At 44.5% G+C, this 12,278-nt stretch overlaps 1 protein-coding gene across 2 annotated transcripts in view; it reads left to right on the plus strand.

Annotated features, from left to right (window-relative positions):
* Positions 1-12,278, plus strand: part of LPP (LIM domain containing preferred translocation partner in lipoma) — a 317,335-nt gene that overhangs the window by 155,051 nt on the left and 150,006 nt on the right. The gene's annotated exons all lie outside the window — the stretch shown is intronic.

The following is a 12,278-nucleotide window of genomic DNA, read 5'->3' on the forward strand; positions in this document are numbered from 1 at the left end:
GAGTGCTATTCAAGTCTGCTGTTGGGTTAACAGGTCCTAGGAAAATCTCTTGCAAGACAGGTTGCTCTTGTCTCAGATCCTGGTTAGCCTGTGTTGCATTAGGAAACTATAATGCAGCAGCAAGACTAAAACAGACTGTCAGTAACAAGAAAGAATGCTAAAAACTGCAGCAGACAAATTATTATGCCTCTTTTTGAAGCTGGCTGGGATTGGAAAAGGTGGTTTAGAAAGTCAGTCTTTCCGTGCATCTTGGGCATAGTGGTAGTCTGGAATGTGACAGAGCAGAGTCAGGTTCCCACCGTGGGTCTGGTGCTTTAAGTACTCTGGTGCTGTGCAGTGTAAAAGGAGCTTTGGTCAAACAAGATAAAAGGAAATAGAACTCTAGTGCTTGGGGAATCCAGTTGTGGCCTAAATTTGGTTTTAGAGCCCTGGAGTTTTTCAAAGAGTAGGGCAAACTTCATCCTATTTTTGATGAAAATTTTATCTGGCAGCAATGAGATGTGGATGTGGAGAAGTTGTGAGAGCATCTAATTTCCAAGAATGGAAGTGGCTGAAATGCAGGTTCCTGTCTCTGTTTTTCAGTTTCCATCACTGGTGAAAAACAGATTCAGCTGCCATGAAGGGTGGTTTTGTTGTTAGAAAATGTTGCCTCTGTGGGGAGTGTGTGGCACAGTGAGCAAGCTGGAAGATGGTAGAAATACCAGTGAGAAATGTTGCAGCCAGAGGTGAAGGAATTTGTTCCAGACATGATTTTAAGTGTCTGCTGCCATAAAACTCCCATCTTTGAAGGACTGTTCTCCACAATTGTATTTTCCAGTTTGATTTGCTGATTAAAATGCAGGATGTTGATTAGCTTGAACACACAACAGGTAAGGAAAAGCATCTGGAAAACATCATGTGACTGCTTTAGTATTGGTTTTAATGGTGAGAGAAGTAAAATGTAAACATTTGGGAAAGCTGTAGCAACTCCCAAGTGTTGCTGAAGCCAATAAGCAACAAAGGTGCTTTACAAACTCCTGTCATGCAGCAGTCCTGAGGCACAGCTCCTTCCCTCTCCATCTCCACATTTCTCTTTTGCCATGGAAACTGCCTCATGTCATGTTAAAGGTCTGGCCTTCCTCCCCAGCTCCTGGGTTGCCTGCCCCTTCCTCCCCTGTCTCTGTCCCTGCAAACTCCTCCAGTTCAGCCCTGCAGTCCCCTCTGTGTGTTCCTGAAGATGCCCCTGCTGAGGGCTGCAGATACCCATGGATTGTGGTGGGGCTGCCTTCAGGGAGCAGCTGTGGTCAGTTCTGAGCTCAGGGGAGACACCTAGGTAAGGAACACACTTTCAGTGCAGGAGTTTGGCTTCTGTGGTGTGTTGACCCCAGCAGAATTACAGTTAAATGCTGTTTTCCTGAGGTCTGATGTGTGCTTTTCTGAAGCGTGAATTCTAATTGAAAGACATCACTTCACGTTCATTTATCTGTATGCGGACAATATCAAACTTCAGAGCTCACCTAGGAGGGATCTGCACAGTGGATTCCATTTTAGGCCAGCACAAATTATTGTTCAGCTTTCTGTGTGATTTGGGTGTCCCTTTTCTTCACTCCTAAGTGTTCCCACTTAGGAGATGTGTAGAATGTAGGGTGTCCGAACAAGACAATTGTTGGTAAAAAAGAAATGACCCATGGTCAGCCAGCCAAATCCAATACCTGACACACAGCCTTGAAGGGAATGTAGAAGTGAGTCTAATGGTTTGGAAAATGAGATTGCAAATTTTGTGAAGGCAAGAACCTTCTTCAGTGAGTCAGACTGTGGGGTTTGCCCAGCTGAGCCCTGCCTGCCCCATGAACTGCAGCCACTGACCACCCCAAAAACGTGCAGACTGAGGCAGAGTCCAGATTTTCCCCTTCTCAGCTTTGAGACATACAGTAGAATTTTACAATGATTCATTTCCTCAGAAGCCAAACCCAAGCCATTGACTTTCATGTAGTTTTACACATCCATTTTGCTGACATTTTGCCAGGTTCTCTGGGAATCCTTGCAAACATTTTGGCACTCACCCCTTCTATTACAGCAAAACAAGCAAACAAACTGAGAAATATGTTATATGTTTAATTTCTGGACTTAGTGCTTACTCAGGCTCTGAAAATTGACCAGCCAGTTTTAATTTTACTTTTTTCTCATTAGTGATTTCCTAATAGCTTCACAGCCCATGCTCAGAAATGCTTTCTCAAATTCAGAGAAGCTTGGCTGTATGCTTAAACTTCATTAAAGTTGATAGAACTTAAGCACACGTGTAAAATTAAGCATATGCTTATGTTTTATACAGTCTTTTTGCAGGTGACACAAACAGCTGCATATGGGTTTCCAATATGTGATTAAATTCCAAAAGGAGTTTTTAAAAACAGTTTTAGTCAACCTTAATTTTCTGAAATTGGTAGCTTTAACAAAACCTATCTTTTTTGATTTAAATTGCCTGAGACGTGTGCCTTTTAAAAAGCTCTTTATTTAACTGTCACAATATGCAGTCTTGTGTGGGATAGAGTTTGTTCATGTAAATTTAATTTCCAGTTAAACTGGTGCAAACACAGAGTGATGTCAGTAGATCTTTATGGACTGGCAGAGCTGTTTCTTTCTCACCTCTGCCGAGGTGGGGGCCAGGCAGAGCCATTAAATTGTCAGCTGTGCCCTTCTGCCTCATGCAGATCATAAAGCTTTGCCTGGTCACCCAGGGAGACCAAAGGCATCCAGCCTTGAGCCACAGACATCAAGGGGGGGAGAAATCTTGGAAGTTTGTTTTAACATTTAATTGCCAGCAGTATTACACAGAAATTAATATCTCTGTTATTTCTAAATGGAATTTCCCTAGCTTTGGCTTCCCGACTGCTGTGTGTTTTTTTTCTGTTTTGCTAGATTGGACAGTCTTGTGGTATCTGGCGTTTTCATTCTGTGAAACTGTTTAGTTATTGCTATCGAGCTACTCAATCTCCTTCATAGATGAAACCAAGTGAGTTCTCTTCGTGTCTCCTTTTCATCTGTTTTCTGCTTTTTTGGGGCATCTCAGATTCCTAAGCTACTGCCTCCCATGCTGGACACGGTATGTCACTGCCAGACTCACCACAAGTGTTGAAAGAAGTAAAATCACCTTCAGCTCTGCGCTTTCTTGTGCCTGGTGGGAGATGGTGTTTGGTGTGGTTTTCCCCTCTGGATATGAATGCAGCGTCGTGGGGCTGGGTGTGACAGATTGCCTTGTGTGCAGGTGTGTGCAATTTGTGGCTTGTCAGACACATGCCATGCTGTCCGAGGCATCCTCCTCTTACCTCTTTTCTCATGCCAGAAAAGGAAAGATGAAGATCAGGACTTGGCCAGGATGTGAAGATGAAGGGAGTCTTTGCTCTTTCATATCACCAATGGATCTTTTGAAAATGTAACATTCGTGTCATATGAATCAGTGGGAACATCTTCCGTTATTGCAAGGGACAGCTAATGAGATATTTGGTTTCTACATTGATTAAACTTTGCAGCTGTATTGGGGTAATTGGCTGCTCTTTGGTTATGGTTCCCCTTGGAGGCAGATGATGAAATATCCGCTACATTCTCCTATTTCTCAGTTTTTCTGTAAGCAGCAATGCTCTGTGGGGAAGATCAGCTCTGCTTGATGGCTAATTAGACATTAATTTGTGACTATATTGGAGCAGATTTTAAGTTGGTGGGGGAGTGGACAAAGAAAGGGGAAACTTTTAACAGTCACCATAATTGTCAATAATGAGTCCTAATGTAATTGCATTAACTAAAAGAAAAGGGATATATTCCCTGCTGCTGTAAAGTTAGTTAAAGTCAGTGAAAGTCATTCTGGGCCAAAAAAACTTGATGACCAGCTGTTCTTGCCCTGTGGACAGACAGGTAGTACTGTCTTGTCCAAAGTGTAAAGAAAAAATTATATATCCTAGTTCTCTTATTGTATATTCGGCTGATGAACAGGAATGTTTCACAAATTCAATTTAATTCCCAAGGACGAGCAATTGTAACTCCACCCGGAGAGTATTAAATTGCCTTAATGGAAAAATAAGCTGATTTTATTCTCCCCCTTCTCTCCCCACCTTCCCCATTCAGTTTTCAAATAACTTTATGTGCCTCCTTAGTTTATTAATACACTTCTCATCTTGCTGCTGATTTTGCATCTGGTAGCACTTAACACAGACAAGACTCCCAAAGCTTTTGATCAGACATGTTAAGTAAACTCTCAGGACTGTCGGGTCTGCTGCTCTGGCAGATGTTGGCTCGTGGGACTCCTCCTCTCTCTTCATCCCCTGGCTGTTCCTTATCAAATCCATCCTGTTGCTTTCATGTGCTGAGGATTGTGGTGCCTTTCCCCACGTATTCCCTGGCCCACAGCATGGACATCCTCTGGTCAGCTGAAGGGCATTTGTTGTTTTGCTGTTTTTTGGTGTGGAGCCTAGGGAAGCATTGCACTTTTAAAAGCCCCATTTAGCCAGCCTTAACATTTCCAGGACTTCCTTCAGTGAGCAAAACAAAACAGTGAGGAGCCCACAGAAGCTGGTTGCAGGTTTATGTGCCCAAGGTGGAGGTGCCAGCCTGTGCTGCAGCAGGGAGCTGGGTAACACCATCCTGAGGCTGAGGGGACTGGACAGCACAGGACCTCTGTGTTGGCATCTCCAGTTCCAAGGCTCCTACAAACACACTCCTGGGCTGCAAGGAGAATTGTTGAGTGCTTTTTGCTGCATCTTTTTTATTCCTGTTGCATAATTGCCTTCTGTTGTCCTCAGGGGTGGCAGAGGGACAGGGAATATTGCAGATCTTCTCGTGGTCCATTGTTCATGTCCCATCAAATCAATCAGTCATCCACTGCTGGCGTTTGATCCAGGGTTTCAGCAGAGTGTGCCCCAAGGCCGTGGATCCTGTTGGCTAAACTTCTGTGATGCCCTTCCATCCTTTTTTATCTCTGCTCATTCATCTAATATCTGTGGCCAATTCTTGAGAACTCTGGCCTTACCACAGGTGTTTGAGGCAAAATCTTCCCCCTGGTGTTAGGGGCAGGAGCTGCTGGAAGGGAACATAGTCCTGGATTGCTCTACTGCTCATCCACACTGGTGGCATCCTGCCCCCACCGATGAGCTGGTGTTGGGGCTGGGGCCCTGCTCAGGATGAACAGGGAGCAAGAGCTTATTAAACAGTGGTGGAAGATGACCACAGGCCCCACTGACCCACGATCCAGTTGCTAGCCACGGCAGTGGCTCAGACCCAGCCATGTCATTGGAAATCAGGGCCATCCTGCAACACAATTGCAGCTGGAGCTTGAAGGGCTTGGACAGGGGTTTGCTGTCTCCTGGCATGTTTTGTCAGGTCTTGGATGGCAAATGCAGAGAATGAAAAGTCCTTTAAGGAGCTAGCTTGGCCCAAGGGATTAGTGTCTTCATCTGGTGGCCTGGAAACTTGGTTGTAGATCTGAGTTTCAGCACCTTGCTCCCACCCCTCTGCCTGCATTCTGGTATCTAATTGATAATAAACTCCTTGGGACGGGGATGTTTCCTAGGTATTGTGTGAACAGTGTCTGTCACACTGATCTCTAGGGAAATATAAATCTCTATTATCATACAGATTCATAACTACTACAACAAAGTCTTTGGCTTTTTTTTTTTTTTTTTATCTGTGCATCCCAGGAGGCTGAGTGCAGATGGCTGTAATTTCTGTTTTCTCTGCTAGAAGAAAGGAAGGAATGGGTTTCCAGGTGTTGGGCCAAACCCTGGCACCTAGGGCTGTGGTCAGTTATTTACCTGCAGAGACTGGAATGTACCCTCCAGCAGATGTGACTCCCAGCAGGTGTCAGAAGGTAGATAGAAAACACAGAGAGAGACTTCATATGAATGTCTCTAGAGCCAAATCAATCACTAGTGACCAGAGAAAAATGTAAAAGGGAAGCACAGAACATTTTATATTTATTGTGTGTCTTGGAGTTTTCTTCCATGAGTTTCTCCTGCTGCTTTTGAAGTCTGTGTAAGCTCATAGCAACCACAGTGTCTTGCAGCAGAAATAGCTCTGCAGCCTAGCAGTGTGTTGTGTGACAAAACACCTACCCCTTTTCCTTTGTTTTGAGACTGATGCCTCCTAGTTTCATGCTTTCTTGTTATCTGCCTTATCTGTATTTTTTCTTTTTAAAAATGTTTTATTATTTGTCCTTTTCATAAGCTTTTTACACCATGGTGAGTTTTTAAATCAGCTGTTAAGGTTTTGCTAGGTGTCTCCTAGCAATGCTTAACAAATAACTTCCCTTCATCTGCTTGTTTGTTTGCCCCAGCTGAAAGCCCATGCAGTTCTTTACCACACCTTGTTGCTTCAGAAATGAGTTCAGTCTGGATACCCAGTACTATCTGTGTTTTCCATGACTGGAGAAATTAATTGTGGGACTGTGGCTACCCCAGACTAATTGCTGTAGGTGTGGCTGAGCACAGCTTCCTTTACCCCACTGTGCCTTCTGCAGTTTGCTGTGGCGCAGCTGCTGGTGTGAACTTTGCCAAGGGAAGGTATTTGGCACATTCCCTGGCCCTTTTTGGGACCATATAGGCTGGTGTGTAGTAGATGATCACCCCCACCCTGTTCAAGTCCTATTCCAGGTAGGCCTGACCTGCCTCTTTACAGTGAAATCTTCAAAAGTGGCTGGAGTCAAAGAAACACTGCTCAGTTAAATGACAGTGGCATCTGAGAGGCACCAAATGGTGCCTTCTTTAAACTTTTGAAGTGTTTTCCTTTGGTCCTGCTAATATCCAGCAACACAAACCAGGTAAAACTATTCTGTGCCTGAAAGAATGAAAGAGCAAGGGGAAAAAATAAATCAAAACCTAACTTCCTTTTGGCTTTTATCCTTGATGCCATCAAAAGACTCAAAAGGATATTTCAGGCCTGGCTTCAGCCTGATGGAACAGCAGGGAAGTTCTTTTCTATTAGATCCTTGATACAATCACATCTGGTGAAATCACTGTGGTCACATCTGCTGAAATCTTCCATCATTTCAGATTTGTTTCAAAAGACTTAATCTTTCTGTTTTTAAAGGGCACAACTTCTTTTCCAGCCCTCCTTGGTGCCTGGGACAGAGATTAGGCATCCATCAGGGATCTCAGCCCCCCGGATGCTGCAGTCAGCCCTTTTCTCCATGTGCCTGTGTGGGGGGACAGTCTCTTGGGGCTGTTTAAATTTACATTAGAAAGAAAGAAAAAAAATGTTTACACTTGTCTGTAGGCTTAGGGAAGAATAGACACAGCAGCTCTTAAGGGTGCTTCATATTCCTGATAGATGCCCTTCAGTGTGCATCTTTTTTGCCACTGCAATGTCTTTTGGGGCTTTAGATGGCTTTTGTGACCTTGGAAAGAAGAATGAATAAGAGACGAGGTAGCAAGGGTGTGTGTCTGAAAAGAACCTTGCCTCTGGCAGTGATATTGTTAGAGAAAGTGCAAAGAAAGGAAAAAAAAAGGAAAAATTAAGCACAAGTCCCAGCCTGAAGTGTATCAAGACTGAATCACTTCCTTTCTTCTTCCTGGTTAACATTTCTCACAGTCTCTTCTTGTCAGTACAGTGGATACTATTGACATCAAACACTTCTCTGTCCCTCACCTGTCCCCAGCTAAAATAGAAAGTAAGAACTGCATCCTTCTTGCTCTGCCTGCATCTCTGTCTCAGCCCGGTGCCCAAGGCCATGGAGCATAAGGAGAGGCTCACTCCTGTTTTGTGTGCCCTTCCCACCACCTCAGTGCCTATCCCAGCGTGCAGAGTTTGGTGGGTGGCTGCAATTGGTACAGCCTGGTAAAAGCAGGCAGTGGGCACTGAATTCATCATCTCTACCACCTCATCTGTGGCTCACTGGCTTTTACTGGGGAAAAGACAGTAAAGTCTTTAAGGGCTGAAGTCCTTATGTACCATCTACTCACTCGCAACTACTGATTTGCCTAAATTCCGCTTGCTCCTCTTGCGACCTTTGTCCTTCCCTTGCCCCAGAAGGCTTTTCTGCTTTTCCCTGTTCTTGGATGTGTAAATGCAAGAAGTGTTGATGTGTTACAGCTCAAAGAGAGCTCCCAAGCACCTCAGGCTAAAACCAATGTACCAGGAGCAGAAGGCACTGTGGGCCCCCAGCTTTGTTTTGAGTCATTAGCTGTGACCTTTCCTAACATCCATGGTGCTCATCTCCAGTTTTCACTTGTGAGTTGGGAGGTTATCAGTGACCTGTGATAGCACAGCGTGTGGAATGAGCTGATGTACAAGAAAGGTTGTGTGTTTAGCTGCAGCTCTGCTGTCTTGGAGGTGTCTGCACAGATAAACCAGCACTACATTTCCCACAAATGACAGCTCACCTTCCAGGAACACAGTTCAGAGGATGAGCTGGCCGCAGCACTCAGGAAACATGTGCTGAGCTTGACCTCTGTTAGACAAGACTTTTGAGGTGTATGAGAGATGGTGGATATTGATGCTGGAAATTTGCATACAATGAGCAAAGTCAAATAACCAAAGTATTCAGGAGTTTGGCCATTGCCTTGTGCTGGTAGAAGATACACACTGGGGCTCTGGAGTTGCTTGTAGCCCACCACCCATATCAGCAAGACACTGCTGCAAAGCCACACTCTGTGTTTCCCTGACACAGCAGCACCACCTGGCACCAGCAATTGGCTGAGAGGCCAACCTGGCAGCCCACATGGCATCTCTCATCTCAGGGCTAATGCCTGGCCTGAGCTACAGCCCTGCAGGGCAGAAAACACGGCATGGAGAGAGGGGAAAACAGAGTAAAAGAAATGGCTGGGCCTGGGTAGGGAAAGGAATTTGGAGCAGGAGGTGGGAAGGACATCTGGGAGCCAGATTCTTCTCTGTGAGCCCACTGCAAGGAGCTGGCTTGGTTAAACGAGAGACATTCTTGTTCCTCTGCTGAAAGCGGCAAAATATGTTAAGAGAAGGTGATCTAGGGTTGTGGGAAGAGGTGACATCTAGGGAAATCATTGTGCTTTTCATGTCTTTTAGCTCAGGGAGTAGTCTTACAACTCTTTTAGCGCAGTGAGGCAAAATTTGAGACCCTGTGTTGACCTCTGCATTGCATGTTCTATGATGAATGTTTGTTGGAGTGGTGTGGGGGACCTGTGGCACTGACTGCTGTTGGCTTGTAGGATTAGCAAAAGTAAAGCAAATTTTCATCTGAGCAGAATGGGTTGATGGGGCTCAGGAGTGGATTACCATCAGAGCTGCTCTGAGCTGCACACCAGGAATTCAGGGCAGACAAACAAGCCAAGCAGTGAAGCTCTCTGCTGTTTTTCTCTCTTTTGACTCAGAGCAGGGGCTGAGCCAGGGGATAGGAGTGTAGGCGTTGCAGAAGTTCACGTGAGTGGATAGTCTCTGGCATGAGTAATCTGTTGGACTGGGTTGGCTTACGTTTGCTTTTTGTCGAACTCACGTTGGCTGAGCCAAAGATAGCATTCTTTTTCTTTTTAAACCCATTTTTCCATATTCTACTGGCTGGAAGAGGGGGCGCAGAAGCGACATGTTTGCAACAATGCCATAAATCCAGACAGAAATAGAATTAGCAGTTCCCTCTGGTTCCGGTGTTTGTATCTGTGGGGCTCTGAGCTAAACCAGCCCGGGCTCCTCGCAGCAGAGCTGTGTCTGTGTGAACCTGTTGTGCCTTGGGACCTGGAGCTCGGGTTTTGTTCCAGAACAATACCATAAAACTTTTACAGGAACGTCATGACAAAGAGCATGGGAAGAGGAATTGCTTAACCCTCTCTTGCTGAAGTTGGTGTTGCAAATGCTCCGGTTTGCCCACGCAGCAAATCCTTGGGTTGGATATTGAGCACTCTAGGGAGAGAGAAAATTCAAGATTTGTGGGGATGGGGAAGAAAAAGCAACCACAAACCTGTCTTTGTGAGGATTACCATTTCCTAAATGTCTTTAAAGTCCATTTCTGCCCCAGTAGGCCCTGGCATACATCTGTAGTGTCAGTTGTTGGCACTGTTGCACTGCATTATGTTCCTGCATTTTAGAGTTGGGCTCTTAATCTATGTTGATTATGTTTTAATTGAATAAATAAGTCAGAGCCCAGAATCAATAGAGATGCTTCTGTGCTGTTTTATTTTATTTTTCTAGGTTTCCTAAGGACATTTAACTTTTACAACCTTATAACTTGTTCTGCAGCATTTGCTAGTCAGCTATTGCATAATTGTTCTGGGGAATGAGAACCTGGGAATAATATGGCCCAGAAATGCTAGGAAGCAGAAATGAAATTGGCTGATCTCATCTGCCACCATCCCATCTCTCCAGGGTCAGGGTACCAAGCAGGTCCTGTGTGGACTCTAGTGTTATCCCTGGGTCTACCAATGGCTTGATTTATCACCTCACGTGTTGGGGCCTTGGATGCCCTTTGCATCTCCCCTCTCCTTTCCAGGCTGAGTTTTGGCTGCTTAGCTTCAAAATTCTCTGGAGTGCAGCAATCACAGATTTTCTGTTTGAGAAGCCTGTGGCAGTTACAGGCCAACAACTGGAAGATGAAGAAAAACCAAACAAGAGCCATGAAGTGGAAAAGAAGTTGCACTTCTGAAGATTTAAAAATCTAGGTGCCTGTAGTTAGCCAGGAGTAATGATCTGGGCTAATTCCTGTGAAAAATATTTCTTTTTTTGAACAATGGTTTGGATGGAAAGACTTTGGCTCTATGATAAAAATAGGCAAGAAGAGTCGAGTTTGTAAGTATTTTCTAACCTGACTCTCAGCCTTTAAATGGTGTGTTTGTGCATAAGCCACACTGGAACTTCCATTTTCTTATTAGTCAAGCCAAATATATTGTAATCCAATAAGATTTAATAATCATTAGGTACTAATGGATGCCCCGGCATGTATAGGTTTGGCAGATCAGAGGCTGCCTACTTTGCATAGCTTGTCTCTCTTTGACCAACTTGCCATGTATGTGTCAGATTGACTGGGGAGTTCTTTAAAACAGGTAATGATCGACTGCTACTAAAATGAAATTTAAATGAAAACTGTCTGGAACAGCTACTGAGCCAAAGGAAAAGGCAAGCTTTTGGCTTGGAAAATTGAAGTGACTTGGTGAGAGTGAAGGCAAACAGAGCTAGATTGTCTGTGGGAAGGTGCTAGTACATTCTGAACAGTTTTTGCAGTTGAAATTAGGTGAGCTGTTAGGTAATTCTTTAGTATTTTTATTATTGACATTGTCCAGCTCTGAATGAGCTCTTCTGCACTGAACTCTGTATTTGCATGTCTGCAGACTCTGTCCTGTCCAGGGGATTTGCAGATAAGTAAGACATGGAAGACAACAGAAGACAACTCAGGTTGAGGAAAGACTTTCAGTGTAATAGTTCACTTGACTCAAGAACTTTGGTTTCTGTGGTGGCCTGGCTCAGTGGGGCTAGCCCCTAGCACTGAATTTGTCCATGGCACAGATCCTCAGCTGGTTTTCTTAAATTTCCCATTCCTAGTGAGGCTGCCTATTTCCCAAAGCACTGCAAACATTGAGGAGGATGTTTCCTAGCCTTTACCTACTTTGTGTCCTGCTGAGAGGTCCCACTGTTGGGTTGGGCTGTACTGCACAGAGATCCTTCCTAGAGGTTTTGGACTAGGTTGTTTTATCAAAAACAAAGCATGTGAATGAGTCCTCTTTAAAATTGCTTATTCTAACAGGGATTGCAGTGCTGCCCTTAAACAGTGGGTTGAGGGTCACATGCTCTGCTCTGGTACTGAGTTCTGGGTTTTACTTTTTGAGGTGGGTGATGGTGGTGAAAATTCACATCTCTTCCCTTCCAAGTGAGTGTCCCTACCAGCCTGGGTACAAATGGGCATGGGCTGTTTTGAAAGCAGAAAGAAAGAAAAAATTGTTAAATTAGAGTCCTTGGCTGCATGTTGACATTTGCTCTGGGCATGGGCTTTCCTGCAAAAAAGCCTTTTCACAAGGACCTTACTTATGTTATTTTGTGGCTGCTTGTTGCAAATCACCACCCTTCACCTTCAATCTGCTAGAAATGGATTGAACTTTTTCACTCCTCCTTGAAGGAGCTCATTTTTCAGATGAAATTTGTGAAGAGGCGTTGAATCAGACAGGTACACATACCAAGAATTTATTTAAAATAAGAATAGGTGCACGTGGCCAGTCACTGGTTGCTGTGGTTTGTAGCTCTGTTCTGTTTGTGTTTTGCTCTTGGGATCCAGGTGCTCCAAGCCTGTTCCCAGCTTGGTCCTTCCAGACAGGTATCCTTCTATAACGCATCTTCTCCATCTTTTGGTGTGGGCATTGTCCTGC

The sequence above is a fragment of the Ammospiza nelsoni genome, chromosome 10, assembly GCF_027579445.1.
Source record: "Ammospiza nelsoni isolate bAmmNel1 chromosome 10, bAmmNel1.pri, whole genome shotgun sequence".
Taxonomy (NCBI): Eukaryota; Metazoa; Chordata; class Aves; order Passeriformes; family Passerellidae; genus Ammospiza; species Ammospiza nelsoni.